At 34.5% G+C, this 22,995-nt stretch overlaps 1 protein-coding gene across 2 annotated transcripts in view; it reads left to right on the top strand.

The window, feature by feature from the left end:
• Positions 1-285: 285 nt before the first annotated feature.
• The window catches only part of Sos (Son of sevenless guanine nucleotide exchange factor), a 157,282-nt gene continuing 134,572 nt past the window's right edge, over positions 286-22,995 (top strand). Inside the window, exon 1 of one of the 2 annotated variants that reach the window (XM_089090363.1) lies at positions 286-366. The gene's annotated coding sequence lies outside the window, so the exon portion shown is untranslated. Of the gene's footprint in view, positions 367-454; positions 550-22,995 lie in introns of those variants that run through there. The other variant, XM_089090362.1, reaches the window with a different exon arrangement.

Consider the following 22,995-nt stretch of genomic DNA (forward strand, 5'->3'; position numbering starts at 1 on the left):
ATACTGCGCAGACGAAGAGGCACTACTCTAGCAGCAGAACAAGTGGTATACTGAAGAATAGTCGCTTTTAAAATATTTGCTTTTCACATATTAAAATCGTTTTTCCAGTAGACACAGAAAGCTTTTGCACTTCTTGCGTGACGTTTTCTTGGATAATCAGACTTTCTAAAGAAATTCCAATTCCAAGTTGCATACCCGAAAGTGCCAAGATGATGGAAGAAGTGAGAAAACAATTCAGAAGTGCGACAGTTGGCAGTCCTGTCTGGAATAAATAAAAAAATAGCTCAAAATGAATGATTTTCTGACTATATTTCGAATCAACTTATTAAAAACCATATATTCTATGTTTTAAATTAATTTTTGAATGTAAGTAGTGTTTAATTTTTCAAAAAAATGCTACAGGAAAATTTACAGACTATTATATTTGTGTAATATAGTACCCAGAAGAATAGAAGATTTAAAGCATACCTGTGTATTCCTAATTTCTTGAATCCATATTTGATCTTTTGAAGTCTCTGGAAACTATATTTCTCTTTTACACATGAGAACGTTAGTAACAAGATGGGTTACCCTATTATGTTGTATACATGAAGTATTTTTACAGGCTGCTTAAAGCCTTAATGTTAGGCCTAAGCATTTTTAATGCATAGCCTAGGCTGTTTTTACTAGCCTAACTTTTCAAGTCCAGATATGAACTTTCTGGAATAATATATTTGATGTTATATCTGCTTTTTCACTTTCTGGAATGAAATGCAGTAAAATTCTGATTGGCTACTTTTGCTAGCCTATCTTGGAAAGGGATTAGGTTAAGAAAATAGAACTTTCAGTAATGAATCCAGGGCCAAAAACATACTCAGGGGAGGTATTGCCAAGCAACCATCTTAACCATATTATTTCTAAGTCTTAGAAATTTGCCTACCTGACAGGTGTACCTAGTGTACCTAGTGTACCTAGCCTATTGAAATTTTGACAAAATGGTAAATATTTACCAAATCATATTATTGACTTAAAAATAAAGTGAATATACCACTTGATGCCTTTTTTTATGTTCTTTCCAAATGTAATAATAATTTTTCTTGGAAATGAATTTTAACCCCACCCCTATAGCCTATACCAATTCAGGGTATATATTTGCACATTAGGGGGGTGGGTGTAAAGTTTAAACTTACCTCCCATTTACATAAGAAATAAAATTTGTGCCCCCCCCTCTAATGTACTAATATATACCCTGAATTGGTATATATAGGCCTAGGCCTAGAGGTGAGGGTAAAATTCATTTCCAAGAAAAATGATTATTATATTTGGAAAGAGCATACTAAAAGGCATCAAGCAGTATATTCACATTATTCATAAGTCAATAATATGATTTGGTAGGCTAAATATTTACCAACAAAACAACATTTTACCTTAATTTTTAGTTATTGGTTTCTCTTTCTTAGGTTTTTAAATTTGGTAAATATGTACCAAATCATATTATTGAGTTACAACTATAGTGAATATATCACTTGATGCCTTTTTTATGCTCTTTATGAATAAAATAATCATTTTAGTTGGAAATGAATTTTAGCCCCCACCCCTATATATACCAATTCAGGGTATGTATTTGCACATTAGTGGGGTGGGGGTAATTTTATTTCTGATGTAAACAAGAGGTAAGTTTAAACTTTCCCCCCACCCCTCTAATGTGCAAATATATACCAAGTTGGTATATATAGGGGTGGGGGCTAAAATTCATTTGTGACAAAAATGATCATTATATTTGTAAAAAGCATAAAAAAAGGCCTCAAGTGGTATATTCACTTTAGTCATAACTTAATAAAATGATTTGGTAAATATTTAACTAAAATTACTGTTATTTGAGTAGAATTTTAAGCCATACCCATGCTTTAATTTTCTAAATTTAGGAACTATATTTGTAGATCCTTGAAACCTCATAAATTGGAATTAAGCAAAGTTTTGAAGCTGAAAACAATTTTCTTGTACTTCATTTAAGCAGAAGGTTTGTTTTGCAACCTTTCACTTTCATAAAACAATGATTTTTAAAGGTCATGGGCCTCTAGAGAGAGAAGGAGTAGAGGTAGGTACTTCAAAAGATTAAGTTCTACCAAATAATATTATTGACTTACAAATAAAGTGAATATACCATTCAATGCCTTTTTTTATGCTCCTTTCAAATAAACCCACCCATATATACCAATTCAGGGTATATATTTGCACATTAGGGGGGTGGGGGGTTAAACTTACCTCTCATTTAGGCCTACATAAGAAATAAAATTAAATAAAATATGCAAATATGTACCCTGAATTGGTATATATAGGAGTGGGGGTAAAATTGATTTCCAACAAAAATGAATATTATGTTTGGAAAGAGCATAAAAACAGCATTGAGTCATATATTAACTTTATTTGTAAGTCAATAATATGATTTGGCAAAAGTTGCCCTTCAAAATACCTTCCCAGGACATCATTTAGTAAATTTTTGGTGGTTGATATTGATGACTTATGAATAAAGTAAACATACCACTTGATGCATTTTTTTATGCTCTTTTGAAATATAACAATGAATTTTGTTGGAAATGAATTTCACCCTTTAGTAAATTTTTGGCAGTTGATATTGTTGACTTATGAATAAAGTAAACATACCACTTGATGCCTTTTTTTATGCTCTTTTGAAACATAACAATGAATTTTGTTGGAAATGAATTTCACTGAATTTTGTTGGAAATGAATATAATAATAATAATTTATTTATTACCCACTATAAAAAAAAGTGGAGTACATCAAGAAAAAAAAAAAAAAAAAAAAAAAAAACAATAAAGCAAACTCACACACTTAACAATTATTTAAATAAAATGGCATAAATTATGGTGCTCAGTAAGACCTGCAGATAACAACAGCGTTCCCGCAAGCACAGTCACTTTTTCCTGTAAATCAGGGAGGCTGAATTGTGATATTAGATGCTGGTTCTGGAACCACAGAGAGAGGCACAAAAGGTACCAAGAAAATTTAAAATTATAAGTCTGGATAGATTTCAGATCTTTAGGCTTCAGAATAGAAAGAAAACCAGATAAAAAAAGAATAGAATGATCACAAAACGAAGAATATAATTTCCCAAGTGCTTTTCTATTGTACCTCCCTCTATTTGCAACAAATTTTGAATATCCTATCTGAATTTTTTTTTTGCATTAGAAACTGTCAGAGCCCAAAGTGTTTTGAGATTATTAGTAATGTGAAGACCAAGCCACTGAAAAGAAGAGACACAGGGAATAGAGAAAAAACCGCAGTTAAGAGGGAGACTTGCACTCAAATTAAATGAAGTATATTTGCACTTACCAACATTCAACATAAGCCCAATCCATCTGAACTGGTCTTTTTTTTATTGTAATCTTTAGTAAAAGGCAAAAGATTAACTCAATATGAGGAGAGCCCCTAATGTGTGATATATTTGCATATCAGGGTTAAATTTTATTTCTGATACAAATGAGAGGTAAGTCTATACTATCCCCCCCCCCTAATATGCAAATATGCCTATATACCCTGAATTGGTATATATATATATATATAGGGGTGGGGGTAAAATTCATTTCCAACAAAAATGATTATTATATTCACAAAGAGCATAAAAAGGCATCAAGTAGTATGTTTACTTTATTCATAAGTCAATAATATGAACTACCAAAAATTTACCCATAATTTAGTCTGTAGACAAATCCCTGAAAGTTTCATTTTTCCTAACCTAACCCCTTTCCAAGATATCAAAAAGTAGCTAATGTAGAATTTTACTGGAAATGCTATGACATTCTGAAAACTAGGCCCACTTTAAAACATTAGGTGCTTTAAAACTTATGGGCTAAATATTTGGGTAAGCTTAGAGAGGTTATGTTATGTTATATAGGTTATAATTGAGTTTGTGAGTAAAATGATAATTAACTTACAGGAAGAATGCCTCTTACTAGGATATCATATCCTGTTGTGGCACTCTCTAATTTTGGCTCAACATAGTGTGCCTAGTGCACAAAGTCATCACTTTTGTGTATTATGTATTATGAATGAATACTTCTATCTGTAGATGCTTGTCAAGATGGTTTTTGAAGCTGTTTAGAGTTGGTGCCAACACTACTTCTTTAGGTAATGGGTTCTAGTCTTTACTGCTCCAACTGACCAGAAAGTAGATCTCTGTCTAGTTGATGCTGTTTGTTTTTGGATTTTTGCAGAATGACTCCTAGTCCATAGTAACCAAAAGTTTAAAATGTGCTCCTAAAAAAACTAGCTAGGCTAGTGAGAAAAAATTGCCATTTGGAGTGGATTCCTTCTGTCAAAATCTATTTCAGTTTGATGAATCTATTTGCAGAGTATGACCAAAATTGTAATTTCCTGCAGAAGCAATTACTGAATTATAAAGAGAGGATAAAGAAAGGCATTAAGTGATGTATTCACTTTCATCCTAGCTTAATTAAATTATGTTGATATCTGCATGCATCTGTGCAAAAAGTGGGGTAGCAAAGTTGCAATGCTACTTGGCAATTTTCAAATTTGTTAGAAGATTTTGTCTGAAAATTCCATTTTTACTACTACTACTACTACTACTAACAACTCATCGCAGCACCAAGCCGCCTGAGGCCAACACAGCTACGCACGCTCCTCCTCCACCCCAATCTATTCAAAGCCTCCCTTTTTACACCCGCCTACGAAGTTACCATTTAATTTAAATCTTTCTTTATTACGTCCTCCAACCCCAGACGGGGACGACCTGCTTTCCGTTTAGCCCTAGATGGTTGGCCGAAAAGAACAATCTTCGGCAATCTGTCATCCTTCATCCGAACAACATGCCCTAACCCCCTCAACCTTTCTTTCATTAAAGCCATAGAAAGCGGTATTGAACCACTTTTTTCTTACAGCCTACTGTTTGAAATACGGTAAGTCAGCCGGGTACCCAGAACAATCCGTAAGCAATTTTTCTGGAGAACATCTAGCAAATCTTCATACACTTTTCAGAGCGTCCATGCTTCAGAGCCATATTTGACCACTGTCATCACTGTAGCTTCTAAGATTCTAATCTTGGTTTGCAGACTTATCTTCCCATTCTTCCAGACATTTTTTAACTGTGAAAAAACACCCTGAGCCTTGGCTATTCTACTTTTAACATCTTCACTGCTCCCACCCTCATTACAAATAATACTACTAAGGTAAGTGAAACTGTCCACCTGATCAATCTTTTCATTACCCAACGTCACCTTTTCATCTTTACTTATTCATAGCCTTATTGACTTAGTCTTCTTAACATTAATTTTCAAACCAATACTAGCACCCTGAACTCGCAAAGCCTCTAAAACTTCATTCATTTTGCTCACACTTTCATCTAGGATGCTTAAATCATCAGCATAATCCAAGTCCAGGAGACTTTTTCCTCCCCATTTGATTTCGTGGTCTCCCATTGCCTTTCCTGTGCTCCTTAAAACAAAGTCCATCAAAATAATCCATATAAAGGGGGATAGAACACAATCCTGCTTAACTCCTGATTTAATACAAAACCAGCTGCTAACCTCATTTCCTACCTTAACCGCAGCAGTGTTATTCTCGTACATAGCACTAATCACTTTAATGTATTTGTCTGGTATACCATACAAGGATAAAACCTTTACTAAAGCTCCTCTATCAACAGAATCGAACGCTTGCTCATAATCTATAAAACTGAGGACCAAAGGTGTTTGAAAACTTAGGCACTTCTCAATTATTAACCTAAGAGTGAAAATTTGGTCGACACATCCTCTACCTTTCCTAAAACCGCACTGTTCTTCTCTTAAAGCTTTGTCTACGGCATCTCTCAATCTAAAAAGTATCATATTACTAAGTAATTTGCTATCTACAGAGACCAGACTAATACCTCGATAATTACCACACTCACTTTTATCACCTTTCTTATAAAGTGGCTTAATTAAGGTTTTCCTAAAATCATTAGGTACTTCCCCTTTTTCAAAAATCATATTCATAATCTCCAATAACTTATTTCTAACCTCAGAGCCACCATATTTAAGAAACTCATTTACCACCCTATCAGCACCTGGAGCCTTATTATTCTTTAATCCTTTTAGTACTGTTTCTAATTCCTCCTCACAAAAGAAATCTTCCTTCACATCCAAGGTATCACAAACTTTTTCATTTTCCTCTATATTTTTTCCTGCAACTCTATCTCGGTTAAGCAAATTCTTAAAATGTTCGGCCCATCTCGCTTTAGCTTTTGTCTTATCGCTAATTGCCACCCCATTCCTATCTTTAACTGGGACAAGTCCGGATTGACTACTACCTCTCAATTTGTTAACGTGCCAGTACAATATTTTACTATTATGCCGTCTAGCTGCATCTTCTAAATCCTCGGCAATTTTATCCATGGCCTCCACTTCACACCTCCTTAGTTCATATTTCAATGCTTTCTCCACTTTCTTTACATTTCTTTTATTTTCATGTGATCTATCACTCAGATAATTCTTGTACAAGTCCTTTCTCCTTTCTATTAAACTTAAAGCTTTTTCACTAATAATCTTAGCTGCAGTTCTAGCTTTCTTCCCTAATACACCTTCAGCAACTTCACAAATTATTTTTCTAAAATTATTCCAACCATCATCCACATTATCAAATTTTAAACTCTCAAGTTTAGTATTCAACTGTTCCTGGACAGTTTCTCTCAAATTCTCATCCTGGAGTCTACCAACATCATAACTTCCCGGGAGGTAGTTAACATTCCGATATTTCAGCTTTAAATTAATCCTAGACACTACTAGATGGTGTTCTTTACTTTTAACATCAATAACAGCACTTATACATACCCTAGTATCTTTTATTGATTCTGCCAGTCTTCGATTTACTATAACATAATCAATAAGGTTTGCTGTCTTACCATCACGTGAATACCATGTTAGCTTATGAGCAATTTTATGACCAAACACCGTATTGGTTATAACTAGATTGTTATACCTACAAAATTGCAAAAGTCTGTATCCATTACTGTTTTCTTTTCCTACACCAAATTTACCTAAGCTGGGATACCATCTATCCTTATTTCTACCAACCTGGGCGTTAAAATCTCCCAGCAATAACATCATATTTCTACGTGGGACCTTGTCTATTTGCTCCTGTAACTGTAAGTAGAATTCATCTGAGTCACTACTATCTCCATCAGTCGGTTCTACAGGGGCGTATACTACTCTAACTGATACCTTGAACTTTCTAGTCATAAAATGAGCAATTAGTATTCTATTATTAATACCTTCCCAGCCTAAACAAGACTTAGCAGCTTCCTTATTCATCATGAGCCCTACTCCCTGTCTATGTGACCCATCCTTCCTGCCTGAGTAAACAAATTCTAAATCACCTAATTTCATGCTTCCTACCCCTGGGATATGAGTTTCTGAAACTCCTAATAGATCCAGTTCAAATCGTCTGAATTCGTCAGTCAAAATGTCGATACGATAGTCATTTTTTAATGTCGTAACATTCCAAGTTCCAATTTTCATGTTCTTTAAATCATTGAAATTTTTTTTTTTTTTCGCCTCAGGAAAAGCAATGATCCCGGATACCAGTGCAGGACGGGGATCACATATCTTCTCAAGTCTACACCGAAGTGCTTAAGCCGGCTTAGAACCGGACAGCAAGAAGTCCCTGGGACCTCCAAGAATGGAGGCTTTGTGCAATCCTGGGCCCATCTTGGTCGCAACATGGTTTTCAGCGCTTGCCGATGTTCTTCTATCAACAAGAGTCGAAATCCTGCACAGACAATCTCAAGTCTATTACCTCCGACTCATTATATATTCATGCCTACAAATATTATGCTACTACGGGGAGGCAACCCGTAATAGATAAATTAGCTAGGAAGAGGTTTTTCAGCCCAAAGACGCCCATCAAAACATACCAATCCCAGAAGAATTGTCCATTAGTCAGAATCCCGTGCGAATGCTGTGTCGTTTACTAGGCTATAATTTCCTTGAGGGGCACCACTCCTCAAGTGGGAATAGAGTTGACCGCAAGGTCCCCAGTCTTACTGGTACCCCGAAAAGGTCGAGGCAGCCCTTTGCAGAGGCCGTTGTCCATAGATCTGGATCTTACGCCCTGCCACAGTTGTCCTCCTATAGAGGATCCTCCCGCGATGGTGTTCTGCATCACCATGCAATTTAACCCATTGCTGGGAGAAGGTTTGCAACTCATGGACCTTGTGGATAAACCAGTGGGCCCTTTTGAGTTTGCATTTGAGGGGCCTTCTTCCTCCTCCGCCTGTATTTATGACCCCGGGCAAGGGTGCCCCAGAGTCTATTATGGACCCCCAGGGACAAGGTCCCCCCTTGGTCCATGCCTCCTATGGAGGTACCCTACATATCTGTAGAGCGTTCCCCTATCGCCACCTGGGGACATGCTGAATGGCCTGGGGGAGGCCAGACAAACGGATCACTTTTATTTTGCAAAGGCAATAAGTCAGTGACATATTTAACCTACTACTTATAAATATACATAACTCACTGACTAGGCTTATATAAGTTATATACAGAAATATATAACTCAGTGACATATTTAGCCTACTACTTAAAATATGTGTAACTCACTGACTAGGCCTATATAAGTTATATACAGAAATATATAACTCAGTGACACATTAAACCTACTACTTATAAATATCTAGCCTAATTTAATGATTCACTTCAGCTAATATCTAATATCTTCAACTAATTAACTAATATCTAGCATACTTTATTTATTTACTTCAACATTAGCTTGCAAAACTAATGTAAAACCTATATCTAGACTAATTTAATGATTCACTTCAACTAATATATAATATCTTAAACTAATAAACTAATATATAGCCTTGATTCACTTCAACATTAGCTTGCAAAACTAATGTAAAACCAATATCTAGCCTAATTTAATGATTCACTTCAACTAATATATAATATCTTCAACTAATAAACTAATATCTAGCCTAATTTATTGATTCACTTCAACATTAGCTTGCAAAACTAATGTAAAACAAATATCTAGGCTAATTTAATGATTCACTTCAACCTTAGCTTGACTAATAAACTAATATCTAGGCTAATTTATTAATTTACTTTAAAATTAGCTTGCAAAACTAATGTAAAACTAATATCTAGGCTAATTTATTAATTTACTTCAACATTATCTTGCAAAACTAATCTAAAACCAAAATATCTCCTATTTTAATTATTAACTTCAAATAATATTAAATATCTTCAACTAATAAACTAATATCTAGCCTAATTTATTGATTTACTTCAACATTAGCTTGCAAAACTAATGTAAAACCAATAGGCTATCTAGCCTAATTTAATGATTCACTTCAACTAATATCTAATATCTTCAAATAATAAACTAAAATCTAGCATAATTTATTGATTAACTTCAACATTAGCTTGCAAAACTAATGTAAAACCAATATCTAGCCTAATTTAATGATTCACTTCAACTAATATCTAATATATTCAACTAATAAACTTATATATAGCCTAATAGTATGTACAGTATGTAACAGTATGTAGGAAACAGTATGTACTTTTGATTCCTGGCTAAACCACTGATGAATTTTTTAAAGCCCTAAAAATGAGCTTCTAAATTGAATATCATTCCATTGAAAATTCCATTTTTACATATAAAAATAATTTTTGCTCAAAGAAAAGCTGTCCAAAACACAAGTTGTCCTCCTCCATGCAAAAAGTGGGGTAGCACAGTAGCAATGCTACTTGGCAGTTTTTATGGCCTAGTAAAATTTGTCAGCAGATTTGTCTAAAAATACCAGCACTTCCACTATCCCCAAATTTTTGGGAATTTTACCCAAATTCTGTCCTCTAAAAAAAAAATTGGTTACCCAAAAATCCCCTTTCATTCAGGGTTGCCACCTGTAGTGATTTATCACTAGCAACCCCTAGTAACTATCACTTTCACTTAACCTGACATAATTTTTTCACTACTTTTCCAAACTTTTTGTCTCAATTATTTACTACTCATCAGAAACCAGACATAGATCATTGAATTACTGACCTTTCTTCCTGTGCTAGTAAAATCACAATGTTTATATGACTGTTACAATTTTATCAAAGATTCTCTTGTGACTCATGGTAAAGCATTTCATTTGAACATGTTTATGTTCAGTGCAATTCTGAGCATCAATGTAAAGAGGGTTATTTTAGACAGCTAGACTGTGAGTTTAAATTTGGTTTTCTTTGGATATTCTGTTCAATTTTCAAAGGTCTGAAAATATAAGAGAGTTAGATTGAAAAATTATTCTAAAATGAAACAAGATAAAATGATGGTACCTATGCTGAGAGAGAAGGGGGGGATTTTGTGATAAATTTGGAGGTATTTCCATTATCAAGCTATAAGTTAGATGAACATACCACTCAAGACCTTTTTTCATGCTGTTTCAAAATATAACTGTTGTTTTACTCAGAAATTAAATGGACCTTTTAAGATGATACCTGTTTCTCTTATTTTCTGCAATTTAGTTTTAGTCTTATTATATTTTACTCTAGGTTTTAAGCATAATATATTAATCTTAAATACATGATAATTGAATGGGTGATAGATTAAAGAGTACATATATATTATACTGCCAACACTCAAGTGGAAAACAAGTGGTGGGTGACAGAATACATTGGAATTATAAATTTTGAGCTTTACATTTGCACATTAATTAGGTGTGGAGGTAAGGTTAGTTTAGGTCAGGTTACTCCCCCCCCCCTCACTCCTAGTATACAAATATATAGCCTTAATTTGTGTCTAAAGTATTTGAATTTCATCATGTTTTGGCATATTTCATTAGGAGTAACTTCACTTCTTGAGTGTTGGCAGTATAATACATAAGTACCAATTTAAGGAATTGATCTTTTGCCAGGAATCTTCACCATTTACAAATTTGTTGGCTTCATTTGGTGTGTACAAATTTAAGTAGTTTTCTTTTTTCCTTAAGAATTTTATTTTGCATGTAACTTTTTATCTTAAAATGTATTCCCCTCCTTGTCCTCCTCTCACCATTGCTATTCTAGTGCCCTTCCCCCAACAATATTGTTGGTGGGCAACCATGCTTGATTGAGGGGTTCAAATGCAGTCTAGGATGTTTTTATAGTCTAGGAAAGGTTTTAAGTAAGTAAAAGAAATTATACACAATAGATATTCTGCTCATATTAGGGCATTGGAATTTTTTTTTAAATACCTTGGCCTACCTCCACAACTTTTAATGCTTGAACAATTATTAACCCTGTATGAAAGCTAATCCTGACATAAAAACATTTGAATAAGAAAACTGTGGTAGAATTGGATTTGCCAGTCAAAACTTATCTTATAATCTTACTGTAAAAATTGCAGCCCCTCCCCTCTGCCTCTCTTAATGAGACTAAATTAAGCTATAGATTATTTTTGAATTTGGGAAATAGTTGATTAAAACAGAAGCAACCCCAAAACAAGATTCATAAGAAATTGTATATTATAGCCAAATGTAAAAATCTTGTTATTATTTCCAGATTGTGTTCTTGCAAAGTTTTATATTACTTTCAGATTTATATCTTTTACCCATAGTTGGCCTTTATTTCTTACTCTGCTACCTGATACCTGTGTTTGGAGATTGATCAAACATTTTGTGGTAATGAACTGTAAGTAACTTGATCTAACAGAAACCAAAACTCTGAAAAAGAGTAACTAAAAAACAAAAAAGAGCTATTTTTGTTTTTGATATTCTTTTTTTTTTACCAGGTGATGTATCTCTTCTCTTCTGAAAGAAGAGATGTATCTGTTCTCACACTGCTGCTTTTTAAAACATGTTCAAACTAACAGCTCATTGAATTCAATGTTGTTATGTGAAAATTTGCTTCCAAGTCATTGTTGTCCTTTGTCCTTGTGGACAAGCTTTTACTTATTCCACTTCTCTTCAACTGAAAGTGAATATATGTCCAAATTTTGCACAAAAAGCCAAATTCTCTCAAAATTTTTTATTTGTCTGTTGAAAGAATCTTAAATGGGCTGGTAGCTATCAAGGTGTACATACATTTAAATCAGGTAATGGGAAAGCTGGAATGTGGAAGATTAGTAGCCTAAAACAACCACACTACAATATAACAGTAAAACTCTGTTTATTTTGGGTATTAGATTTGGGAAAAACTAATCTCACATCTTCATAATGCATGTGACTGCTAGGCTGCCAATCAGTATTGTTCTCCCAGAACATCAAATGTCGCTTTTTATAATTATAGTACAGTGATCAATGAGTATCAAGCATGCAGTTGGGTATGCATTATCTTTGTAATACCAATAGCACTTGAGTCTACAACTCCATTCATAAAGTAACAGCAATAGGCTATATATATAGTATACTTCAGACTTTGAATACTATACTCTGCCAGTGGTGGATTGGGGGGTGGGGTGGGAGCCCCCCCCCCTAATGTAGTCTAAAGTAGTGTAATTTACTTAATTAATGCAAGTTTGTGTTATATTGAACTTGCTCCTACTGCAAGTTTATCAGATCAAACTATTTTGCCCCCCCCCCCCAAAAAAAATATCCTGGATCTGCCCCTGTACTCTGCTAGCAGTATTAGAGTAAACAAGATACAGTACTTTTGGTAAAATGGTACATATAAAATAATGGAGTATGATATTTATGGTTAGTATACAGCATGCCTCTGAATTAGATTAATTTAAAAAACTTTTTCCGCAAAATAAGTGTTTCAAAGAAAAGTAAATAACTCCATTAAACTAAAAATGAGCAAAAATAAAATCAAATAATCTACCAAGCGTGAAACTACTACAAATCTGCATTGATAAATAAATGACACCCAAAACAAACAGAAAATACAATAAATAATCAAGTCAAACTCAAAACAAGCAGAAATTAATATAAGTTGGGTGCAAAACCCCTATGCCTTCCCAAGGCCAGAACATAATTGCACTTTACTGAAAAAATACAAATGAATGTGCATTGTCAGTTTAATATACATATACTGATATTTAGTAATCAAAATGTTAATATTATTTAATTTATTAAAGTTATAAGAGTAAAAACATTTATATTTTTTTCAGTAAAGCGCAAATTTTGTTCTGGCCATGGGAAGGCATAGGGGTTTTGCACCCAACTTATGTTAATTTCTGCTCGTTTTGAGTTTGACTTGGTTATTTATTGTAATTTCTGTTTGTTTTGGGTTTCATTTATTTATCAATGCTTATTTGTGGTAGATCATGCTTGCATAGATTATTTGATTTTATTTTTGCTCATTTTTTGTTTAATGAAGTTCTTTACTTTTCTTTGAAAAACTTATTTGGTGGAAAAAGTTTTTTAAATTAATTTCTGTTCGTTTTATATTGACATAGTCTTTTCAGGAAAAAGAAAATAATTCTTTAAATCTATTCGTTTTTAAGACTTTATAGTTTGGCCTGCTATTTGTATGCTGGAGAAAATTTTCAGCAATTTTTAACAACATAGCCTACACCTTTTTAAAAATCTGGACACAAATAGTAATGTTTAATTTAGTTTCATACCTCCTCTAGTTGACCTGAAATAAAAATCTTGATACCATTTGCAAAAAAAAAATCTGTTTACTTTCTTTGATAGCTTGGATACACTTAGGCTATTTTGATTTGGTTAAATTTTAAGACAGAAATGGGAGGGTTGGCATAGGAGGGTGGACGTGGGAGGGTGGTAGTGGCAGGGGGATTAGTTGCCCTCAAATCACTTTCGACTATTAAAAAGGGCATCAGCCCTTTCTATTTTCAATCAAATGAGCCCTTTTCAAAGTTCCCACGACAACTCCTTCAATATGAAGTGTCCTGGTCTAAACAACAACAATAACAACAAATAGTACATTATACCCACTTTGATCTTTATTATAAAAATGTCAAGCCTTCCAATCACTTTCAACTATTAAAATGGGGACTAGGTCTTTTGATTTCAAATTGAATGAGCCCTTTTGGAAACGATAATGCTTTCTATAAACACCTTATATGCTCCCAGGGAATAAATTACAACCGTAACCCTAAGGTCTGTTAGGGTGGTTGTCATCCTCTAAGACCAAATTTCCAGAACTTTCAACTATGTTAAACAGCATGGCTATCTCAAAATTTTGATTAGATGTGTTTAGGGAAATGGCAAGCGTGAGATGGGTGTTAGTCACCTTCCAATCACTTTTGAATATTAAAAAGGGCACAAGCCACTCCAATTTCCAATTGAATGACTGCTTTTCGAAGTTTCTACAACAACTTCTTTGATACTAAGTGCCCTGCTATAAAGGAAAAAATTAATAAATAATATATTGTGCCAACATCATTCTTATATGCCCCCAGGGCATAACTTTAAACCCTTGTCCTGAGGGTTGTGGGGGAGTGTCCCCCTCTTTACTTAGTCCCCATTTCTTGTCTTGTTCTTAAGTGTCCCCATTCTTTACTTAGGCAGTGCAATTGTGCTGCCTATGATTTGTACAACAACTTTCTATATAAACCTTATATGCCCCTAGGATATAACTTACAACTCTCGCACTGAGGGCTCTGAGGGGGTTATCATCCTAAAATACCTAATTTTCATAACGTTCAACTACGCTGAACAAAATGGATATCTCAAAATTTTGATTGGATCTGTTTAGGAAAATGGTGGGCATGAGAAGGGTGTTAGTTGTTATCCAATCACTTTCAACTATTAAAATAGGTCATAGCCCTTTCAATTTCCAATTGAATGAGCCCTTTTGAAGTTTCTATGACAATGCTTTCAATAAAAACTTTATATTCCCCAGGGCATGACTTACAGCCCTTGCCCTGACGGCTGTGGGGGGAGAGGTTGTCAGCCTTAAAGTCCTAATTTCTGAAACTTTCAACTACATTGAATAAAATGGCTATCTAAAAAATTTGATTGGATGTGTTTTGGAAAAAGGTGGGCGTGAGAGGGGGGTTAGTTGCCCTCAAATCACTTTCGACTATTAAAAGGGCACTATCCCTTTGAATTTCAAATTGAATGAACCCTTTTTCAAGTTTCTAAGACAAAGATTTCAATAAAAACCTTATGTACCCCCAGGGCATAACTTATAATCCTTGCCCTGAGGGTTGTGGGGGAGTGTCCTCCTCAAAACTACATTATCCATCTAGAAATCAACTACGCTGAACAAAATGGCTATCTCAAAATTTTGATCGGCTGTGTTTGGGGTAATGATGGGCGTGGGGGGGTAGTTGCCCTCCAATCACTTTTGACTATTAAAAAGGGCACTAGCCCTTTGATTTTTCCAATTGAATGAGCTTTTTTGAAGTTTCTACAACAACGCCTCCTTTAAGAACCCTATATGCCCCTGGGGCATAACTTATAACCCTTGCCCTGAGGGCTGTGGGGGAGTGTCCTCCTCAAAAACATAATTTCTAACTGGAAATCAACAATGCTGAACAAAATGGCTATCCCAAAATTTTTACTGGATGTGTTTGGGGAAATGATGGGCGTAGGGAGGGGGGCTAATTGCCCTCCAATCACTTTTGACTATTGAAAAGGACACTAGCCCTTTAATTTCCAATTGAATGAGCATTTTTTGAAGTTTCTATGACAATGCCTTCTTTAAAAACCTTATATGCCCCCAGGGCATAACTTAAAACCCTTCCCCTGAGGGTTGTGGGGGAGTGTCCTCCTCAAAAACATATTTTCTGTATGGAAATCGACTATGCTGAACAAAATGGCTATTTCAAAATTTTGATTGGATGTGTTTGGGGAATGATGGGCATGGGGGGCTGGTTGCCCTCCAATCACTTTTGACTATTAAAAAGGGTACTAGCCCTTCGAATTTCCAATCGAATGAGCCTGTTTTGAATTTTCTTTGACAACGCCTTCTGTAAAAACTGTATATGCCCCCAGGGTATAACTTAAAACCCTTCCCCTGAGGGTTGTGGGGGAGTGTCCTCCTCAAAAACATATTTTCTATCAGGAAATCAACTATGTTGAACAAAATGGCTATCTCAAAATTTTTGATTGGATGTGTTTTAGGGAATGATGGTCATGGGGGGGGGGGGCTAGTTTCCCTCCAATCACTTTTGACTATTAAAAAGGGCACTAGCCCTTTGAATTTCCAATCTAATGAGCCTTTTTTGAATTTTCTACGACAATGCTTACTATAAAAACCTTATATGCCCCCAGGGCATAACTTAAAACCCTTGCCCTGAGGGTTGTTGGGGAGTGTCCTCCTCAAAAACATATTTTCTATCTGGAAATCAACTATGTTGAACAAAATGGCTATCTCAAAATTTTGATTGGATGTGTTTGGGGGGATTGGTGGGTGTGGGAGGGGGGGGGGTAGTTGCCTCCAATCAATTTCGACTATTAAAAAGAGCACTAGAACTCTCAATTTCCAATCGAATGAGCCCCTTTTTAAGTTTCTATGACAACCCCTTCCATATTAAGTGCCCTGCTTTAAAGGAAAAAAACAATTCATAGTACATTGTGCCAACATCGTTCTTATATGCCCTCAGGTCATAACTTAAAACCCTTGCCACCAGGATTGTGGGGGAGTGTCCTCCTCAAAAACCTATTTTCTTTCTGGAAATCAACTGTGCTGAAGAAAATAGCTATCTCAAACTTTTGATTGGATGTGTTTGGGGGAATGATGGGCGGGGGTGGGGGGGGGGGCGCTAGTTGCCCTCCAGTCACTTTCGACTATTAAAAAGGGCACTAGCCACTCCAATTTCCCATCGAATGAGCCCTTTTCGAAGTTTCTACAACAACTCCTTTGATACTAAGTGACTGACTGAAGAAGAAAAAAAACACATTGTAACCACATTGTTCTTTACTTAAGCAGCGCTAGGGTGCTGCCTATGATTACATTGTTAATCAAACAGTTTGTGGTAACAAACTGTAAGTAAGGAGCAACCCAGCTCAATAGTAACTGAAACTCTAAAAAACGGAACTTTGATACCAATAGAAACATCAAAAGAATCAGATTTTTATGCTAATTTAAAATATATAGATTTCATTAAGTTTAGTTTTACTCATCAAAAGTTACAAACCTGAGAAAATTTGCCTCATTTTCGAAAAAAAGGGGAAAACACCTCCTAAAAGTCATAGAACTTTCATGAAAATCGAACCATCAGATTCAGCATATCAGAGAACCCTACTATAGAAGTTTCAAGCTCCTATCTGTAAAGATATGGAATTTTGTATTTTTTTTGCCAGAAGAAAGATCATGGATGCATGTTTATTTTTTTATTTTATTTTTCCAGGAGTGATTGTATTGAACCAGTGATCCTAGAATATTGTAGGACGACTAGTTTGGACAGAAATTAAAAGTTCTAGTGCCCTTTTTAAATGACCAAAAAATGGAGGGCAACTAGGCCCCCTCCAATGCTCATTTTTTCCCAAAGTCACCCAATCAAAATTTTGAGATGGCCATTTTGTTCAGCATAATTGAAAATCTAATAAATATGTCTTTGATGGTGACTTAATCCTTTACAGTTCCCAGGAGGAAGAGCTGCAAATTATGAACTTTGCCTTGTTTACATATAGTATTGGTTAATGGGAAGCATACAGAAGTTTTCAGGAGGGATTTTTTTTCTGGTGGGGAGTGGGGTGGGGGTAGGAACTTTCCTTGGAGGATGTTTTCCTGGGGGAAAGGACATTTCTGTTAAGGGAATGCTGGATTTCCAAGCATTATTTAAAAAACAATCAGAAATTAAATAAAAAAAACAAGTTTTTTCAACTGAAAGTAAGGAGCAACATTAACTTTCAAAAGAGCTATCTATTCTAATAAACTGGCCTTTTGTGATTCAGGGGTTTTGATTTGAACAAAATTCGAATTTTAGCATAAAGAGCAAGGTATGACTAGGAGTGAACTCCCTAATATACGTAATAAAAACATACAAATATAGAAGTTCGTTATGTGAGTTAATTCGTAAGTTATGTCAGAACTTTAAAGACAGCCCTTTAGCCAAAAAAAAGTAAAATTAATATGCAAATTTTGTTTTTATTATTCATATACAGTGAACCAACATCAAAGCTGTATTAATTCAAAAACATTCAGAAATTAAATAAAAAAACAAGTTTTTTTTTACTGAAAGTAAGGAGCAACATTAAAACTTAAAACGAACATAAATTATTCCATATATGAAAGGGGCTGTCCCCTCCTCAACACCTTGCTCTTTATGCTAAAGTTTGACTCTGTCTCACAACTTTATTTTTTTTTAACAATAAAAAACTTTAGCATAAAGAGTGAGGCGTTGAGGAGGGGACAGCCCCTTTCATATACGGAATATTTTCTGTTTGTTTTAAGTTTTAATGTCACTCCTTACTTTCAGTTAAAAAAAACTTGTTATTTTTATTTAACTGTGATTCAGAAAACTATTGATATTTCTTACTGCAAGCTATACTAAGTTACATTTGTTACTTTTCTGGAAATTTTACATATAAAAATACTTTTTGCTCAAAGCAAAGTGGTCAAAACACAAGTTGTGCTGCTAAAGTGTCGGCAGCTTTTGGAATTCTGCTACTGGCAGCTTTGGAGCTTTTTCACACCTGTGTGCATGTTTACTGGACATACTATAAAATTCTGAAAACTACTTTAAAAAAAAAAATCCTAAAATATTAACTAACATAATTCCTAAAAGCTTATTACTTAACTTTACCCCCCCACTAATTGCCGAATATAGCCTAGGCCTATAGTCTAGGCCTTGGCATTTTATAGGATTTGTATTCTCCATGGATTCATTGTGATACTTACTGTTGCTTCTCTTCTAACTGTAGATTTCGTTTACAGTTCAATATAATCCTTGCTGTCACTTGTCTTTTAGCTGCAGATTTTGTTGTTCATTTCATTCATCCTTACCTCAGACATTTTTTCCATGTCATTTGCTTTAGCTGTTTTGATTCATTCATCAGTTTATGACTTGCATGATGTCATAAATAAAAAAATGTCTTTTCCAGCTTCTAACCACAGATTACTGTGCAAAATTTTTGGTTGCAATTCAATGTGATTCTTTCTGTTGTTTGTTCAATGCCTTTTGCTTTCGCTGTTGTTTCATTTACAGTTACAACAGTTACTTACAACATATATTTATTTGTACTTCATTTCCATTAAACATTTTTTTTTCATGCCCTTTGCTTTTGCTGTTTGGATTAGTCTTGTCATTTTTGATTGTCCAGGCAGTTAGACAGAAAATTCTTCATATTGTATAACTGACATATTATTCTCAGCCATTGTGAATTTGTATTTTTCAGGAAGTCCTCTTGTATCTCATTCTACAATTATAAATTTGTATGTTTCTGGGTCATCCTTGAAGGATATTTATTTGTATGCTAATAGAATACTTTAATAGCTTTTAATACTTTAAAAGCTTTACTATACTTAATAGCTTTACTTTCCTTAATAGCTTTAGAATACTTTTAATAGCTTTTAATAATACTTTTAATAAGAGGTAAAGTTGTAACAGCTCCATCAATTGAAAACATGCAATTCCTCTATGCTACACTCATTCTAATTTTAATTAAAAAAATGGAAAGCTCCACAATTGTAACTAGTTTATATTTATCAAAGATTTTAAGAAACATTTTGCTATTGTTATTTATTGCTTTGAGCTTTTATATTTCTTGATTTCAGTGGAGGTGGCAATACAAATTATAAAGTAATGTCGTGGTTGCAACAGTAGCTGTAACCTTGTAGCCTAAACCATAGACGCAACATGTAATAAAAAAAAACCTGAAACCTCCTAAAATGGCATTAGATCAAAACACAGAGTACATCATTGGAAAAGCCTTGGCCAAAGACCTCTTATTTAGAACTATGAAATTAATTAGCTTACAATCAATCTTTATAAACAAAACTTCTTTTTGAAGAAAAACACAACATTTTTATATTCATCAACCTTCAATACATCTTTATTTTTACCTAATGAAGTTCAAATTGCTGTAGTTGAGTCATTTCGTGCTGTCTGGTCTTCATTTAAGGAAATAAGCCTTAAATTAGATGTAGTCCCTTTGGAAAATTACAAATTCTTATTCTTAATGTTTTGGTTACTGTTGGCCTGATCTCTACATCTTTCGGGGCTAGACCATCTTTTGGTGGTCTTACAAGCTTCTGCTTCAGACTTGCTTATGTAATTACATCCTTAGCTGTTGCTATTCCTTCACTAAAAGATTTGATATCAAGGTCAATGACATTTGGTGCAATATCAGGCTCTTTGTTAACATCCTTATGAACTCCAATGTCTATGTAGCTATTTCATTGCTAGGAGCTTTTATGACATGTTGAATGTCTTTATTTACTGCTTTTTCTTTGATTGCATCTTTAGCTTTTTCCTTGGCTTGTCGGTTGTCATTATGATATATATATTGCTGAACCTATGTTTTTTAAGCATAGGCATGGTGAGCATTGATGACCTTGTCCAGTCCTGTGGTGGGTTTGGCCTTGGTAAAACAGGTAAAAGCTTGGTAACTTGGTAAAAGCTTGGTAAAACAGGACCCAGAGATCAAACCCAGCTGTAAAAATACACTGCAGGGCTAATGCAAGGACCTTAATAGTCAAGAATTATTGTTAATCCAATACAATACAAATAGATGACCTCATCCATGTCAAAATCCCAAACTCAATCATGATTACCATCATTTTGAAAAGCAATAATCAAAGTCTGAGGATGGAACTCAAGTAATAACTTCTTCAGAAGTTTTGTAAATTACAAATTTATGTTTTATGAGTTGTCCTCTATGCATATTTTCTTATTTGTGTGAAACTGTTTAAAACACCATTTATAAAGTGACTGATAAATTATTGAAGACAAATTATACAATGTATGACATCATTGAAATATCATCATGTGTTTTTAATATGACATTTTTGAATGTGATTTTAATAACATGTCATTTATGGCTGTAACAAATGCAGCTTTTATATTAGGGCATGGCATCACTGCAATACTGGCATGTATCTTTTTATTGTTGCTCTTTAAATATGCATGTCATGTCATTTGCATGAAAAATGTGTTTACATTAAGGATCTAAACAAACTTTCTCAAATTCATGACCTATATAGATCCATTTTTTCAGGCATTTTCAAAAAAAAAAATATATCATTATGATGAACTATGTCCTAAGGAGCACAGCAAAGGCAATGAGAGAACACAGAATTAGTTGGGGAAGTAAAACTCTTCTAGACTTAAATTATGCTGATGATTTAAGCATCCTAGATGAAAATCTTAGCAAAATTTTGTGAGTTCAGGGTGCAAAAACAAGTTTGAAAATTAATGTCAAGAAGACTAAATTGCTAAGACTAGGAATAGGCAAAGGTGAAGAGGTGATTTTGGGTAACAAGAAGATTGATCAAGTGGAAAGCTTTGCTTAACTAGGTAATATTATTAGTAAAGATGGTGTGTGTAGTGAAGATGTCCTAAGTAGAAAAATCCCAGGGTGTTTTTTTTTTTGCAGTTGAATTTTTTTGAAAAATAGGAAGATAAGTCTGCAAATCAAGATTAGAATGCTGGAAGCTTACAGTGATAACAACTGTCAAGTATGGTTCTGAAGCCTGCACACTCCAAAGGACAAAAGAGTAGTTGCTAGATGTTTCCCAGAGAAATTGCCTGTGGATTGTTTTGGGTGCCTGACTGACAGACCACATCCCAAATAATAAGCTGTACAAAAATGTGGTTTAATCCTGCTTTCTGTGGTTATAATGAGTGAAAAGTTGAGATGACTTTGACACACTCTGCAGATGAAGGATGACAGATTGCCAAAGATTGTCCTTGTCAGTCAACCATCTATGTCCAAAAAAAGGGGTGGCGGGATGTTCTAAGCAAAGATTTAAGAGGAATAGGAAGTTCTTGGGAGGGTGTAACAATGGAGTTTTTGAATAAATTAGGATGGAATAGGAAAGTGTGTAGCTGATTTTTTTTTTTTAAGAAATTTGAAAAAAAATTTTCTTGTGAAATATTATCTCAATTAATCAGCAGCTGTACTGAACCAATCCTGCTCAAATCATCCTCAGGGCTATACTGTGGTGTTTCTCCTCCCCATAGTATAGTGCAGACGGTTTGATATCGTTGTATTATCCCTTCTTGTTTTAGTTTTGTTTTAGTTTAAAGCTTTTTCCAATAAGCAATGATTAGAAGTCCTCCACAAAAAAAGTCTCCACAGATCTCAACCCAAATACCAGTGAGACGGAGACCCATTTTGGCTGGTCATGCTCATTATCTGAAAGTTAAAATGATAACTCCAGTTCTGAGAATAGGACAATGATCAGTGTAGGGGTTAATGTCACTATAAATGATGATAATGGGTTTCAAGAGGTCCTTTCTAGAAGCTCTAAAAAAAGGAAAAAAATTTCCCCAATGAAAAGCATTTCCCCCCTCCCTGCCCAAGATCCTCCCTCCCAAAACTTAGGAATTTACCATAAAATTACTCCTAGTACCCCCTTTGAAATAAAAAAGATTACTGCAATAAGAGTTGCAATTTTCAAATTGATAAAATCAATGTTCTCCCTTAATATTCACCGTGATGGATCTCTGCTAATAGCTGTCCAAGATCAGAAATCAGCAGACACAATAATTAACCTAAAATCCCTTCTGAATACCCCAATTAATGCATCTAAATGGAACCCAAAACAATCACCAACAAAAATAGTAGTTTATAATGTTCCCCCAGAAATACCCATTCAGGAGTTAAAAGAAGAGCTTTCAGATAGGGCTGGAAACACAATTCCTGTTGAAGATGTTACCCAACTTGGTAAACCTAACTCTAATGGCCTAAAAACAAGTAGATCCTTCTCATTTGCACTGAAGGAAAAAATTAATGTCCCAGAAAAGTTATTCCTATTTGGGCAAATCAAACCACACAAGGAATACAAACCTAAGCCTATCCAGTGTCAGAAGTGTCTAAAACTGGGACACACAACAAACAAATGCAATGAAATTCTCCTAGAGTGCAGTAATTGTAAAGCATATCATCCTAAAGAGTTGACAACTTGCAACAACACTCAGCCTACATGTATCAATTGCAAAGGCCCACATGAA

The sequence above is a fragment of the Artemia sp. Qi Xiang Cuo genome, chromosome 6 (assembly GCF_049724085.1).
Source record: "Artemia sp. Qi Xiang Cuo chromosome 6, ASM4972408v1, whole genome shotgun sequence".
NCBI classification, from domain to species: domain Eukaryota; kingdom Metazoa; phylum Arthropoda; class Branchiopoda; order Anostraca; family Artemiidae; genus Artemia; species Artemia sp. Qi Xiang Cuo.